Here is a 16,429-nt window from a genome sequence, read left to right on the forward strand (position 1 = left end):
ACTGGAGAGTTGATTAAAAATTTTTCATTATGCAATTAGAAATATCATTAGGTATATAGGTATAGCAACGATTTTGAAACCAAGAAATATGTTAATTTATTAGCCTGTTACATAAAATATATATATATATATATATATATATATATATATATATATATATATATATATATATATATATATATATATATATATATATATATTTTCATTATATATAGAAGAATACTTTCAATTGGTGAGTGTTGGTTAAATTTGAACTGTTTGTTCTTAATCATTGCTTACACTATAACACCATTTTATATTGGTTTGATCTAAGTGTATATCAGTATATGGGAAAATAATGCGACATTTCGTTTTTTTCAAGTATTTTTTGTGTTGGTTTTAATTTAGTTTGTCGGTTGATACGTAAGAAGAGATGTTACATATTGATTCTACATTTTTCAACTGATGTATTTTTATCATTATTTAAAAGAACTTGTATGTAAATGACTAAATGTCATTTTTGATTGGTAAAACGGTAAACGAATATGGTAAATATGAGAATATTAAGCCTTAAGTTTTGGCGAATTTGAGTATATATGGTAAATATATTCTAACGAATTTTATATGTTCAAACAATTGTGTTTTTCAGTTTCTCATAACTTATTCCTAACTTATTTTACTAATTTATTTCTGAAAAGCGTAACTTTTATGTTTATGCATACATAAATAATTTTTTTTCTTAACAAATTGAAACATAACAACATAATTTGATACTAAAGTACTTAAGAAGCATTTTAAATAGAATAATGTAAATTAAAACAATACTTTAGCCGTATATTTATAAATTTAGAGCTTGGATTTGGATTTAAGTTTTTGAGAGTACTATTTTTTTTATACATATTTGTGTTAAACCCTTATAAAAAACCATCGTTGATTAAAACTTATGAAAATGATTGTAAATCTATAATGTAAAGAATATAATGAGTTGATGACGATAGATTGGTAGGTTTAGTCATGAGAAACAACATATTTATTTGAAAAAATATGCAAAATATTATTTTCAAGGATTCTCCTAATAATGTTTTCTAAGAGAAAGAATATAATGAGTTGATGATGATAGATTGGTAGGTTTAGTCATGAGAACTACATGACACATATAAAAGAAATAACATGATCATCAAAAATGCTAAACCCAAAAATCCAAAATCTTAACTGAAACGCAAAAATCTAAATCAAAAACCTAATACACAAAACATAAAACTAGGGATGAGCAAAAGGACCGAACCGGCCCGAATCGGATCCGGCCCGGGAACCGGCTTCGGCGAAAATCAAGAACTGAACCGGCCCGGCGGTTCTACCGGTTCCCGATTCCTACCGGTTCTTGTCGTGTCTTCAAATGTTGGAACCGGTCCTCGAAAAATAGCATTATACGGTCCCGGTTTTTGCCGGTTCTACCGGTTCCGGTTATATCGGTTCCCGTTCAAAAAATCCATAAAAATAACATCCCGGTTCCGGTGCCGGTTCTGGCCGGTTCCCTGATCCATATGCTCATCCCTACATAAAACTCTAAACATCCTTGGAAATACTCAGCGAAAGGAACTATTCACCTATGATTACATTCGTTGCCATTAAATTCGACGGCTACTCCATCTCAACACCGCCGCCCCACCCCACCCTTCCTAATCCATATCCACACCCACACAACAACAAATCATATCGACACCCACCGACAAGGCTCACCACCTGGAAGGCGGAACCTGTATGTTCTCCGATTAAGAAGAAACTGAAATTAATCGTCGCCCGCTGCATTGCTCGGGTGTACGTGTGTGTGTGTGTGTCTATATATATATATATATATAATATATATATATATATATATATATATATATATATATATATATACATACAATACTGAACATAAATGAACGTAAATGAAAAAAACTGCTTGTCTTTGTTCGTTTAACTAAACGAACGAACTTTGCGACGAACGTTCGTTTCATTTGCAGCCTAATAAGTTTGTTTGTCCAGCTTTATTTTTTACTAATCCAACTGTTTCACTGTTAATAACTTTGAAAAACTTTCGTTTCACCTATTATAATTAAGGATTCCAATAAGCTTTCTATAGCTTGATCATAACTCAACCAAAAAGAAACTCACTTTCAGCTATAGTTTGGGTGTCTAAACGTCTTCCAACCCACGCAAAACATATTTATATCGTTACAAGTTGTTTCTGATGCTATTGAATTCTCGTTAAACTCCACAAAATTAATACGTAGGTTTATTCAAATTTATGTCAAAACCTCATTCCTTTCAATCCATTTAAAAGATGTTTTTGTGCTTTACTACAAATCTTACCGATTTCATCGACAAAGAGCACATATAAAACTCTAAACTACAAGCAGCGAGTTATATTTTTGTGCACTAGCTATAGTTAAAAGGCTTGACAACCAAAACTTTTAAAATTTATTCTTAAACTTTTTTTTTCTACACACTCTTCGTATAGGGGTTAAACTAATGGAGTCCTAAGCAACGCAACAAAAGCTTAACCAGCCGTAGTGTTCTTCATAGACGAACTTCTCAGCTTCTAATTAGATGTTTACCTTTATATAGGTGGATTGTAGTCAATACTAGATCTAAAGTTGAGTTTCTTTCTTAAGTATATCATTGAAACCATAGAGTAATATATACGTATGTATTATAGAATATAAGATATCGTGCCTTTAATTAAAATCTAGTATATGTATTATACAACGAACTAGTTGCCCTCAAAAAAAGATGCCCATTGAAGAGCATGCATCACTTTCTTCAGGGCATTTTTGCTCTAATATTCCCATACCAACATCGATACTCAAATTAGAACATGAACTCATGCACAATCATGGCACCTTCTTTTGAACTACTTGATCCGTCAAGTTAGAGCATGAACTATACTTTTTGAGAAAAGAATGTTGCCAACAAATCTTGTCGCAGAACATTTATCTCAGAATTTTCTACTTGTTTGAGTAGTTTGGAACTCTAATGGGAGAGGTGAAAGAAACGCCACGAAATCACTCGAACAATGTTTTTATCGACAAATTTAAACCATGGAAGAAAATTCATGAGCATTTAATTAGTGGATCATGGGATTTTGCAGCTAAAAGGGAATGTGTTTTTTATTGTAAAGATTACACATAATTCGGAATGGTATATATTCAAATGCCATAAAATGCCGTGGATAAAGAGTGTTGGAAATAAGTTTTACAACTCATAGTTTATGATGTTGCTAACAACTCTTTACATATTTTTGTATTTATAAAATTTTATCTTAACTAAAAGAATCAAAATAAATTTATTAAATGTATCAAAAAGTACAAATTGATATTTGCAATATCAAATCACCGTGATTAGCTTTGCAACGTATTGAAACACTTCAAAACAAGGAACTATGCTATTGCATGTCTCTAAATCACCCATTTGGTCTATATATAATTTATAATTATATATAAGTTTCCTTCTTCTAGGGACATTGTGAATTACTTTTTTCATTTAACTTTTACTATACATCACTCAGTTTGTTGCTTTTGTATATCATGATGATTCAATCAGTCACTCTTGTGGTGGTATATTTGGGAAGACGCTTTCATTACTATTGCTATTTATGTTCAATAAGTTACCATTGTTTGTATTTGTAGAATAAGTTCAGAAAGTAATGTGGTTTAGCTTTATAATTTCTTATATATACTGAAAATGGCCTTTCGGGTTTTGGGGATATACTTGCTATTTTACTCGAATGATTATGCACCATTAACGCCCCTAGTAGCTTGACCCTAATACAAGTTTATTTTATTAATATATTATGTTTAAAACCTATATATATATATATATATATATATATATATATATATATATATATATATATATATATATATATATATATATAAAATGAATTATTAAAATTGATATATTTATCTTTTAAATTTAATTAAATAAACAAAATAAACTAATAAGCTTTAATTTAAAAATTTTAAAATAAGAAAATAAGTCCATTAATGAAATTGATATTCATTTATTACTATATTTATTGTAATTATTAATTAAAGTATTATGTAAAATTTATTAAAATAGAAAACCTATAAAATGACATGTAAAAAAAAGAAATTAATTCAAAATAACCACAAAATGACATTTGGTAAATTGAATGAGAGTGTGATATGTGAAAAAAAAACCTTAATTTATTAGGGCATCCACAATCAACATTTCTCTTTTTATTCAATTATACTCTTTAACATCCGCACTCTATTTAACTCAACAAAGTTTAATGGATTTCTATACTTGGTTTAAAATTTAATTAGAAAAGAAAAGATTAAATCAATTGAACCACTAAGTGATCATATAACTTTCTCATTGAACTCTCCTTCAAATCATTACTTACATTTCATTAAACATCTATTCAACTCTTATTAAACTCTGTTATGAATGCTCAGTAGAAAACTTTCTCATAATAAGGTATAACTTTTTGGGTTTTAAACCAATAATTCATTTAATTTCCCACATCTCACATCTCAGGATTGTGTGGTTGATAATTATGAAGAACGGTGTTTTAGCACAAAACCATAACAAACAAAATCCCTTAAATAATTGGAAATGGTGTATGGAATAAATACGTGCATCTCATTCCTTATTCTATCATATTGCAGACCATAATATGAAAAGGGAAAATTAAGAGTTAAGAAAGAAAAGAAAAATAAACATATTAGAAATGAAACATGCATTCTCCATTTTACAATATATTAATTGATTCGTTCCATATTTTTTACTTTATTTTTGTTGCAAAATTAACGTTTGAATTCTTGTAAAGATTCACAAAATGAGATTACAAACACAACTTGAAAGAAATTAAAGAAATTTGTTTTCCCATAAACTATAACGGGGTTGTATTTACTTAAAGATTATGCTATGAACAGCCCTTCAAAGTTCAAATAATGCATTGTTTGTGATTTTACTTAATAGAATAGTTCAAATAATGATATGCATTTTGCACGCTCGTCTAATGCAAATATGTATGCATGTAAAGAGCTACCAATGTGAATCATGTGTAGACGCTTAGAAAAGCTTGGACTTGGCATTAGATATGCCCTTGAATGGACAGGGACATGTGCTTGTATAATATCATATGGTATTAACACTAGACTAGTGTTGAAACCATGATTCTTTTTTATTTAGAGTACAATATATGAAGATGAAAATTCAATCTTTGAGATATTTTCTTGTATGCATAAATTTTTTTCTTCTTTAGAAATGTCATTTTATTTGAACATGCTAGACACAGATTAACCCAAAACACAGAGAATACATAACTATAGGGGACTCATAGGAGTTCTTTGAATGGACTAACTAAAGCTCAGAATTCATTATGTCGAAGGCAGCTTAAATACAAAAGAGTTTGAATAGGAGTAAAACTACGAAGGATAAAACAACTATTAGTTGTGAGTAATTATCATAATATAACTAGATAATGATAACTATTATATCCGAAACTCATTATTGCCCCTCAAGTTGGAACATGAAGGTTATGCATGCCAACTTGTTTAACGCGTTGTTTCGAATTGTTCCATTTTGGGGATGGTGATCATGGATTGGGTATTAGTAGGTTTTGGATCCTAAATTAAGTTTTGGACTCAGTTGGAGTTAGATAATGTAATTTGGATGTGTGGGTATTTAGTTTGAGCTTTGGAGCCAAATGACATTTCGATAAATTGTCAGCTCGGGCTTTTATGGAAAGTGGATGTTTGTTCGGGATATCTTATGCCAAGTATCAGTTGATAATAGTATGCATCTTCTTGATACATTTTCATGGCTATATAGATGGTCGAAATCAGAGTTGTATCGAGAAAGTTATGGTCTTCGGAAAAATTACGGTTTGGGAAAAACCCTATTACGCGGGTCATACTGATGCAAAGTCGGGTATGCAAGGTGTAGTGAAGAGTATGCATAGCGTAGTGCGCAGATTGGTCGGGGTGCGAGACCTTATACGTTGGGCGTACGAGGAAGTACACTGAGCGTATGAGGGCAAATAGAAACCCTAACTTTTAGGGATGTACCCTATATAAGCTTAATGTTATCCTCTTTCTTTCATTCCTAAGTCAGCCCCCACCCTCTAAAAACAATAAATGGACCTTATAGCCTCTTTGAGGTGTTCTTGAGCTATTGGAAGGATTTGATGCTTATTTTTGCCTTTAGGAAGGAAATAAGAGATGTTGGAAGTTGTTTGGCTTGGAAGTTGTTTGCATCTTGGCTTATGTGTGATTAGATCTCTTCATGGATAGCTTATTATGATTTTGGTCTTCTTTTTGAGAGTATGGATGAGTTACGTTGTTTAAGGGTTCATCCTTTTAGATCTGAGTTTGTTCTGGTATCCTTAAGCATAAAGGTGCAAGTGTTATGGGTCTTATAGAGTCATGCATGCATTAAGTCAATCAATAAGTCCCCTTTTAAGCCTAAGAGCTTCTTCTAGTCATGTATGAACGTAAAGCTGTCAACTTTATGTGGTTTTCTAGTTCAAGGAGGCCAGATCTGTTGTTCGAAAAGCTTTGTCTTAATTGAATAAGTGAAAATCATCTTAACGCCGAATAAGGTGAGTACGCTGGCTGTACAAGCAGCTACGCTCAACTTACAAGCCTCCAAGCGAGTACGCTACGAGTACGTGTCTGTACGCCCCGCGTACTCGGTCTAAGTGGGTTTTATGTATTTGGGCTATCTTTTGGTCCTGGCTTCTTGGGGCTTTGTTGGGCAATCTGAGAATGTGTATTTTGGATTAGGGATAAGTAGTGGGTTTAAGGTAAGGCCCAAGTAAGGGTTTGGGCCTAATTTGGAAAATTGGGCTATAAGTTGGCTTTGGAAGATTATTGGTTTGTAGGCCTTTATGATTAAGAGTTTGGGCTTTAGTCTTAGGCCAAAATAGGTGAGGGGTAAAATGGTCTTTTTACCCCATATATGGATTATTGGATTCGGTTTGGAACGCAATTGTTAATTGGGTGCTAATTGTTTGATAGCGTAGAGATTTTTAGCGGATCAGTAGTAAGAGAGTTATTTGTGGGTTTAGCTATCGAGGTGAGTCTTCTCACTATATCCATGGGTCGAAGACACTAATGTTGGCCCATTACATGTTATGTGATATTTTAGTTGTCTCTGTGATAGTTGCATGGAAGACCCCGGGGGTAGCCCGTGGCACTTGGATATCAGACCATGGGGGAGCCCATGGAATTCCATGTAAAGACCATGGGTGGAGCCCATGGCATTCTAGATAAAGACCATGGGGTAGCCCATGGCAACTATATGTATGTTGCATGATAGTCTGTGGTCGTATGTGGTATGGTATTTTGGGGAACTCATTAAGCTTTGTACTTACGATTTTCAATTTTTGTTTCAGATACTCCAGTTTCCAAATGGAAGGGCTCGGGATGATTGTAGAGCACACACTACATGTTTCTGCTTTCTGTGAATTACTTTGATTTTTCGATGTTTTGCTAAAACTTAGTTACTTTGGTTTTATGGGAAAGATATGTATTAACGATTCATTAATCTAAAAACAAAAAAAATTATGTCCTGATTTTCAAGACATTACAAGTTGGTATCAGAGCCTTGGTTTGAGGGATTTAGACATACTCTCCGGTGTGTCTAAACTCAAATTGAGGGTTTGGTGAAGTTTTCAAAACAAAAGTATATTTTTTAGAGAGTAAATTCCTAAGATAAGAAAAGGGTGTGGTGCATGCAATCATCCTAGATCATGTATGTTTCTCGCAAAATATCCATACATGTTATCTGATATGATTTGATTTATGAATCTGTAAGTCATATGCTAGTTAGGGCATATAATATGCTTAGTTTTTGCATAATAGAATGCTAGGAGAGATGCCTTTATATGTCTATTGAATGAGCTAGTAGACTTGCATGCTAGAGCTATTTAGTCCGGGATAGATTGGCTTGATTTGTGTGATGCTTTGTAGTCTTGGGAGTATTGGATGCTATGTTGTAATGAAAATATATACTGGTATCAGTAACTGCTAAGTGTATAACTTAAAAATTGTATACAGTTAGGATCTTATAGCCCTAGAATAATTGATATGGACTTATTTCCTGTTCCTTTTCTGGTTGTGGTCCTAGGGTAGAGTTTATTATTCGACGGTCTATTTGATCCTATTCTATGTATAATTTACATGCATAAGGTAGCCGACAGTGAGGGTGGGGATTTTTAGCATGAGTTGTGGTATGTGGGTTGAATTCCCTATGATCGTTCTATCGATTGGAGTGTTACTACACGGATGCTGCTTGTTTTGTGCTTTACGGAACTCCTAGGTAATGGGACTTAGCTACTAAGTGAATATGAAGTATTCATGAGGTGGGTGACTGGCATTATGGGGAGTTCTTCAGCAACTGATGGCAGGGTGAGGTCGGGAACCTAGGAAAGCCTAGAAAGTGCTTCAGTGGGTTTTGTAGTGTTGTTTAGTTAATTTTTGGTGCATCAGTTTCACTAGATGACTTAGAGGATTAAGGATGATTCTTGAGGAAAGTATGGATATGTGTGGAAGCTAGTATTGGGCCTGTACTACTGAAAGCATAGGATCCCTACTCAAATCTAGAGAGTCTTGGAGAATCTAAAAACTTTGTGAGAAGGGGATTTTTTGGTGTTTTCTTGTCATTGGCATGTTGTATTTAAGTTTGGTGATGAGCACTCAAGGAAGAGGTTTAGGTTCTGGTTCCAGCTCAAGTGCATGTACTTAGCCGATTAACGAGTAGATGTGGGAATTCATCTCCTCGGATATTACATGCGGCATTCTGGAGCAAACTCCTGTGATCATTGGTTCAGCTAAGGAGGAGATTCTAGAGATCTTAGATGAGTGCTTGGGCGCGATACACACCGAGGTTATAGCTATCGTTGGAGCTTGCTGTAACACCAGTCCAATTCAGGTCAAAAATAAATTGTTCAAAAATCTCAATTGGGTTAGATAAAGTGGTAGAGATCATAACAAGGTTTTTAGAAAATATAAGGAACACTAAAATCCGAGTTATAACGAAGAAGTTATGACCCATCGAAGATCCGCAACAAAACCAGTAGAAAACTGTTAAGCAGAAAGCGCGAAATTGCCTTAGGTATCTACATGAAAGTCATAGATATCATTAAACCGTAAACGTACATAAAAAGAACGTCCAAATCTAACTTCGTATGAGGAAGTTATGATTTTTCTAAGTTTCAGATATAGCAGTAGACCGCTAAAAACTCGAAATAGAGATCGAACGAATTTTAGCCAACACAACCTAAACGAGAATCGAAGATCCCGACAATATTAGCTCAATGGTAAAAAGACAGACGAAAACGGACGTCAGATAAAGAAGTTATGAATTTTTAATGGACTTTTCCAGTCCTGGCCTATTAAAAATGTAATATTAAAAATAAAGTCAAAATTTGCCGACGGAGTCTAAACAAAAGTTGTAGAGCATAATATTACCTACACATGGATATAAATAACAAATAAATCGGAACTCGTATGCAAGAGATATGAATTTCCGAAGTTCGGGACACGAATTCCCACACTATCAGAGGACTCGCGACGTGAGCCACTCCATGCTCACGACGTGAGCCATGGATGGATAGGATTCCAGAGTTGTGTGACAACCCGAAATTTCCATTATGTACAAACATTATCAAGTCAATAGAAGTTTGAACAGTCCTAGTCAATTTCCAGACTTTTCCGTATAAGTTTGAGTATTTCAGGATTTACACTTAAGGAGATATCAGGAGAGTGGATGCACTAGGGTTTTGTGCAACTCTGTTATTCCAACACTTTATGATATTAGAGTTCATTGCGGGAATAAAATATTTTTTGCCAAAAATTCCAGGACTATATATAGGATTCTGAGCCATATTTTTTCATTAGTTACATTTCCAACTAGAGAAAATCCATTTTCTGTCCCACGGATCTTTGGGTTTTCATCCCAAATCGTTAGTACCTCTCTCTAGTTGTATTATATGGCTTATAATGTGCTTATTAACCTATAATTCATAACAAAACAACATGATTTAAGAGTTCACGGCCCAAGAAGTTCTTGGACCGTGAACCCTTCTTTAAGGGGCATAATGATGCCTAATCCTTTCCTTATGTAATGAAACAATGCTAGGCTTGTATGTTAGTGTATATAGGACTAGAAATCACCCATGAACACCAAGAGTAAGGTGTTCACGGCCCAAGAAGTTCTTGGACCGTGAACTCCAAACTCAAGGGCCAAAGGGTGCCTTAATCACTCCTAAAGCCTTGGAAAATTACCTTGATTTACTCCTAGTTAATTTAAGGACCTTCAATCACCAAAAACCCATCCCCATGAGAGATTACGACCGTAGTGTCTAAGGGAAATGGTCCCAGGGCCGTGAACTCCTCAAAGGGAGTGTATTTAAGCCCTAAACCCTTCCAAGGATTAATCCATCAAGTAGGAATGCTTCTAGGGATCATTTAGAACTCCAAAACACCAAATGATGTAAGGCCTAGGATCTTACGGCCGTAAACTCAAGGGTTTACGACCGTAAACTCCTTGTGTGAGGTTTATTGGAGAATAAACTCATGTATGGGGTCCTTTGGAACCCTAAACCCACTAGCCTTGCCCTACAACAACTTAGATGCAATCCTTAGGGCTTATAACACTTATATAAAGTGTTTATCATGTTCTAGGATGTATTAACATTTTCAATTAGTAGTTTAAGACTAATTGGGTGCATATATGTGTGATTATATGTTCTTTAGGATCATAGTGTGTGTACAAGTCCTCACTTGACACCTAACAATCCTACACCGTTCAGTTCATCCAAACCACCATGTTCAGGTGAGTTCATACCCCTTAATCAATGTTTTAAATGATTTTAAATGCTTTAATGGGGGGGGGATACCAGTAGAAAAAAATATGTTATTAAATCACTCATATGTATTTATAACTGTGTTTTCATCCAGCAACTTTCACATACTTCAAAATGTGATGAATGAAATGGTTTTCTATCTTAAACAACCTTGGTAGAAAAAGTATTACGTTTGAAATGTTTATTAAAATGACACCAAGTCATTGTTAATTATTGTTCAAAACTCTTAGATGTCTTACAAAACCATTTTTACCTTCTTGAACAAAACTATATCTATACACTTATGTTCTTATATATGTATTGATGTTATAGTTTTCAGACTTCATTCAGTTTTCCACACTCTTGTGTAGCAAGGGTGTATAAACCTGCATGGACAATCAATTACCTTCCAGTTAACTATTATAGGGAGAGTTAGGAGATACATAACATTATTCCTATTACAAGGAATTACACTAGAGTCAGTTCATTCATGAGTCTATACTATACATTACATGTTACTTGAATACGTCTACATCGATACGCTTACATGAATACATTTAAATATATACATTTATTTGTATGCACTTACATGGATACTTTTACCTAGATTCAATAGGATGATTTACTAGTACATTATGTGTAAATTGTCCTGCCTATCCCAGTTCAACGGGATGTCTAGACGGGACTAACCATTCCGGAACCCACCTGTTAGCAACAGTGGTAGATGAACATCTACGGATGCCTACGGTTATTACTTATATTAGGGGTACCTTTATGGGACTAACCATTCCTTTAACCTGCTGTTCGCTACAGAGGTAAATGACCATCTACGGATGCCTACGATTAATACTTATATTAGGAGTACCTTGACGGGACTAACCATTCCTTAAACCTGCTGCAGCTACAGAGGAAAATTGAACAATCTACGGATGTTCAAAGGTTATACATTTCGCTTGTCGCGATGTCGTGTGAATCCTAATACAAAAGGATAACACTTACATGATTATACTTTTCCTATTACTTTATTTTGTGATACATTCACATAAATGATGAGTTAGACTAAGTACTGTTTGTAATAGTCAAAAAGAAGGAAAAACTATCATTGTCATAGCAAAACATTCGGGTCTTGGTAGAAGACTACATTTCATACTAGTAGGAAATATGGGATTTGCTAGGGTTTTCATACTTATATCAACTCTTTCATTTAAAGATTTACATGGCATTCATAACAGCTTTCCAAAACAAGACAATGACACTTAAATACTTATGAATTCACCAGCTTTAGGCTGATACTCGCTTTCAAAATAACTTGTATTCTCAGGTCACCAGTAGACAGGTACGATGGCTAGGTTTTGAGAAGACGGAGCACAGACAAGACTCGTCTTTTATTTTGATTACATATTTTGGTGTCTTATTACAATGAAAGAATACACATGTTTTAAAACTTTACTTTTAATGCAATGGATGATGTTGTTGCTTGTTTACTACTTTACATTGTTGTGATACTATACATAACGTCCTCCATCCTGGAACATTTCCGCCGTTCTTGGTTTTGGGGTGTGACAGATTGGTATCAAAGCATTGTTTATAGTGAATATAGTATATCAACCCATAAAAGATATACTAAGTATAAATACATTGGGATTAAAACATTCTGTCTTAAAGTTTATACTTTTAAATAATAAAATATTTAAGTAAGTATACGTGCCTGCATTCATACTAAAATCAATGTCACAATGACAAGAACAAAAGTATTACGATTGTTGAATATCACAATTAAGCCTGGGGATATATGGTCAGTCTTGGGAATGGCATAGCCTGATCAACTATGTTGGTCCAAGGAGTGAGTAGCATATGCCCAAGAATAGTTGTGATGTGGCAACAAGTCTAAAAACTTACCAACACAACCATAAAGAAATACCATTGGGGTATTTGGTCTTACTGTAATTATCTTAGCCAGTTCGTCTATTTAGCTATTTCTTATATCCTTTTTCTCGCGTAGATTTTAATGGATGGATTTCACCATGGCGACCCGTACTTCCCAAAACAAGGCAACGCTGGATGGATAGAGGAAGAACCAGAAGATGATCACCCAATCCCTTTGGATGATCACCATGCTGAGGGTTTTTCCGATAGTTCTGACTCGGAGCCTGAAGTCAACAACCTACCCCCAGGTGCTTAAGTCCCAAACCTGAACCCCTGTCCCGCATTTCAAGGACCCACACCTCTGTGGGCCACTAACTTGAATAGATGGAGTCAGGAAAAGGGTCAACCTATCCCCTACAATGGATACAAAAGCTTCTACAACCTTACTGAGGGAGGTTCTGCTGACAGGGTCTTACCCATCATGGTTCGTAGGATTTCTAGGAACACGATACTGGGTCAATCAACTATCAATCGAGTCTTGGAGATTGATGCCAACTCTGACGTTAACACCGTACGCATTCGCCAACTAGAGTATGCTCATGAAAGGACTCTGGTCAGCAATGCAGCTCTGCAGAGGGAACTTGCTGAAACTCAAGCTGAAGTTAGGGAACATCAAGCTCAGCAAGTGAGAGCTGACAGGCGTATGAGGGACATGGAACGTCTACTGTCGGGATCAAGAACTCATGCTAGCAGTTGTCGTCGTCGATAGAATCTCGACGAATCATCTTTTAGATATAACCTAGTTTATGTAAAAACTTTGGTCTAATTTCCTATCTTTGTAAATCTTAGACCTGTTAGGTCTTGATCTAGTCATAGTTCTGTCAAAATTTTCCTATCTTGGTTGATGTAAGGCCTACTTCTAGGCCATTTTCCCAAACTTGTTACATCTGTAATCCCAGTATTATTGACAGATATCTAATCATATGGAAATTATTATCCAAATGCTATCATCTTCATTTAGTTATACTATTCATTGTGTTGTTGGACTATGGAGAGTTAGTCCATGAGACACACTCATTATTCATTTATTCTTATCCATGTCGTCATCTTTTAAATGTATAGTTAAAGATGCCGACACGAAGGAATCCCAGGCATAACCCAAATAACGAAACGACGACACCACCACCTCAACCTCCTCAACCACCTTCTCCATTCGATGCCACTATGTTCCAAGCAGCCTTCACAGCAGTAGTAGCAGCTGCTATGTCAGCCATCAACGTTCCTGTCCCTAGTGGATCGGGAACAGGTGCACATCCCTCAAACCACGGCGAAAGCCATGGACATCCCTGGGAATGCACCTACAAGGGCTTCACGAACGCCAAACCCCGCAGCTTCAATGGAACTGGTGAGGTTATGGTGTTAAGACGATGGATTGAAAAGATGGAATCAGTCTTTGAAATCTGTGCTTGCCAGGAGGGCAACAAGGTCAAGTTTGCAACTTTAATTTTACCTTCTCTGACAGAGCACTAACATGGTGGAACGGCCATGTTAAGTATCTGACTTTAGTGGTGGCATATTCCGTTAGTTGGGAACACTTGAAGGACATGCTGATGAGAGAGTACTGTCCTCGAGGTGAAATACAAAAACTCGAGCAGGAACTTTGGGGTCTACAAATGGTTGGATCTGACATATCAACCAACACAAATAGGTTCTATGATCTGGCAATCCTATGCCCTGATATGGTTGCTCTCGATAGCAAGAAGATAGAGAGATATATCTAGGGACTGTCGCCCCAGATCCAGTTAAGTGTGTTACCTTCCAAGCCTGTCACTTTCGATAGTGCCAAGGAGCTGGCACAATCTCTCATAGATCACGGGAAACAACAGAACCCAACAATCCCTGCACCCAGACCACAAAAGGACAACAACAACAAAAAGAGGTGGAACAAGAGGAAGAGAAGGGCTTCACAAGAATCCTCCAAGAGACAACAACTTGTGGCAATCAATGCTGCGACGGTAACTCCCGTTGTCCCTGCGAACCCCTTACCAGCAAAAACTTATGCTGGAACTCTCTCGAAGTGCAACAAATGCAACTTCCACCACCATGGACCTTGCAAGGACATGCAGTGATCTAACTGCAACAGGAAGGGGCATACAACCCGTTTCTGCAAGACTCCAACAGCTCAGGCCGCCCAGGTTCCTAACGCCGGTATGGGCCAAGCTTGCTATGGTTGTGGCGAAGTGGGCCACTACAAGAGGAACTTCCCTAAAGCGGGGATGGCTGGAGTAATAAGAAGAGTTATGGCCTTGGGCCACGAGGAAGTGGTAGCTGATCCTACGATAGTTACTGGTACGTTTCTCCTTGATAACTCATATGCTTGCATACTTTTCGACAGTGGAGCAGAGAAAAGTTTCGTAAGTCATAAATTTGCACACCTGCTTAATAAAAACCATGTGCATTAGATAATTCATTCACGGTAGAAATGGATAACGGGAAAACGGAGAGTACTAACTGCATATACGTAGGTTGTACTTTAACTTTAGATGGTCATACTTTCAAGATAGACCTCATTCCGGTCCCAATTAAATGTTTCGACGTTATCACCGGCATGGATTGGTTGAGTCTTCTTCGTGCTGACATCATGTTCTTTGAAAAAGCAGTTCGTCTTAACCTTCCTAACAACGAAACCTTAGTTATCTATGGCTACAAACCTAGTACGAGCCTTCGCATCATTTCGTGCATCCAAGCCCAGAAGTGCTTGCGAAAGGAATATCATGCATTCCTCGCACACATCGTCGATACGAGTCAAGAGGTGAAACGCATTTAGAAAATCCCTGAAGTACGCAACTTTCCCGACATCTTCCCAGAAGAACTTCCCGGATTACCACCACAACGCCAACTCGAGTTCAGAATCGACTTAGTGCCAGGAGCTACTCCCGTAGCCAAATCTCCTAATCGTCTGGTACCGGCCGAGATGCATGAACTTTCGAGTCAGCTTAACGAACTTCTCAAGAAGGGATTCATTAGGCCAAGCTTCTCACCATGGGGAGCACCGATCTTGTTCGTCAAGAAGAAATATGGATCGTTTCTCATGTGCATCGACTATAGAGAACTCAACAAGCTTACCATTAAAAATCGTTATCCTTTGCCCTGCATTGACGATTTATTTGATCAACTTCAAGGAGCCAAATACTTCTCGAAGATAGATCTACGATCTGGATATCACCAACTACGAGTGCTAGAGTAGGATGTTCCCAAGACAGCCTTCCAAACTCGTTATGGACACTACGAGTTTGTGGTGATGCCGTTCGGATTAACTAACGCGCTCGCAGTATTCATGGATCTGATGAATAGGGTGTGTTGGCCTTACTTGGATCAGTTCATCATTGTTTTCATTGATGACATACTTATCTACTCTCGAAGTAAGGAGGAACATAGTCAACATCTCCGTAGAGTCTTAGAAACGTTGCGAGCGGAGAAGCTCTATGCGAAGTTCTCCAAGTGTGAATTTTGGATCCGGCGAGTTGCATTCTTGGGCCATGTTGTTAGCGAAGAAGGAATACACTGGACCCTTCCAAAATCAAGGCCATTGAGAACTGGTCAGCACCGAAGACACCTACAGAAATTCGTCAATTTCTAGGTCTCGCTGGCTACTATCGCAGGTTCATTCAGAACTTCTCCCGCATAGCGAAACCTCTTACAACCCTGACCCAGAAAGGCATG

Source organism: Lactuca serriola, chromosome 2, assembly GCF_051521515.1.
Source record: "Lactuca serriola cultivar US96UC23 chromosome 2, Lser_US96UC23_V15, whole genome shotgun sequence".
Classification (NCBI taxonomy): Eukaryota; Viridiplantae; Streptophyta; class Magnoliopsida; order Asterales; family Asteraceae; genus Lactuca; species Lactuca serriola.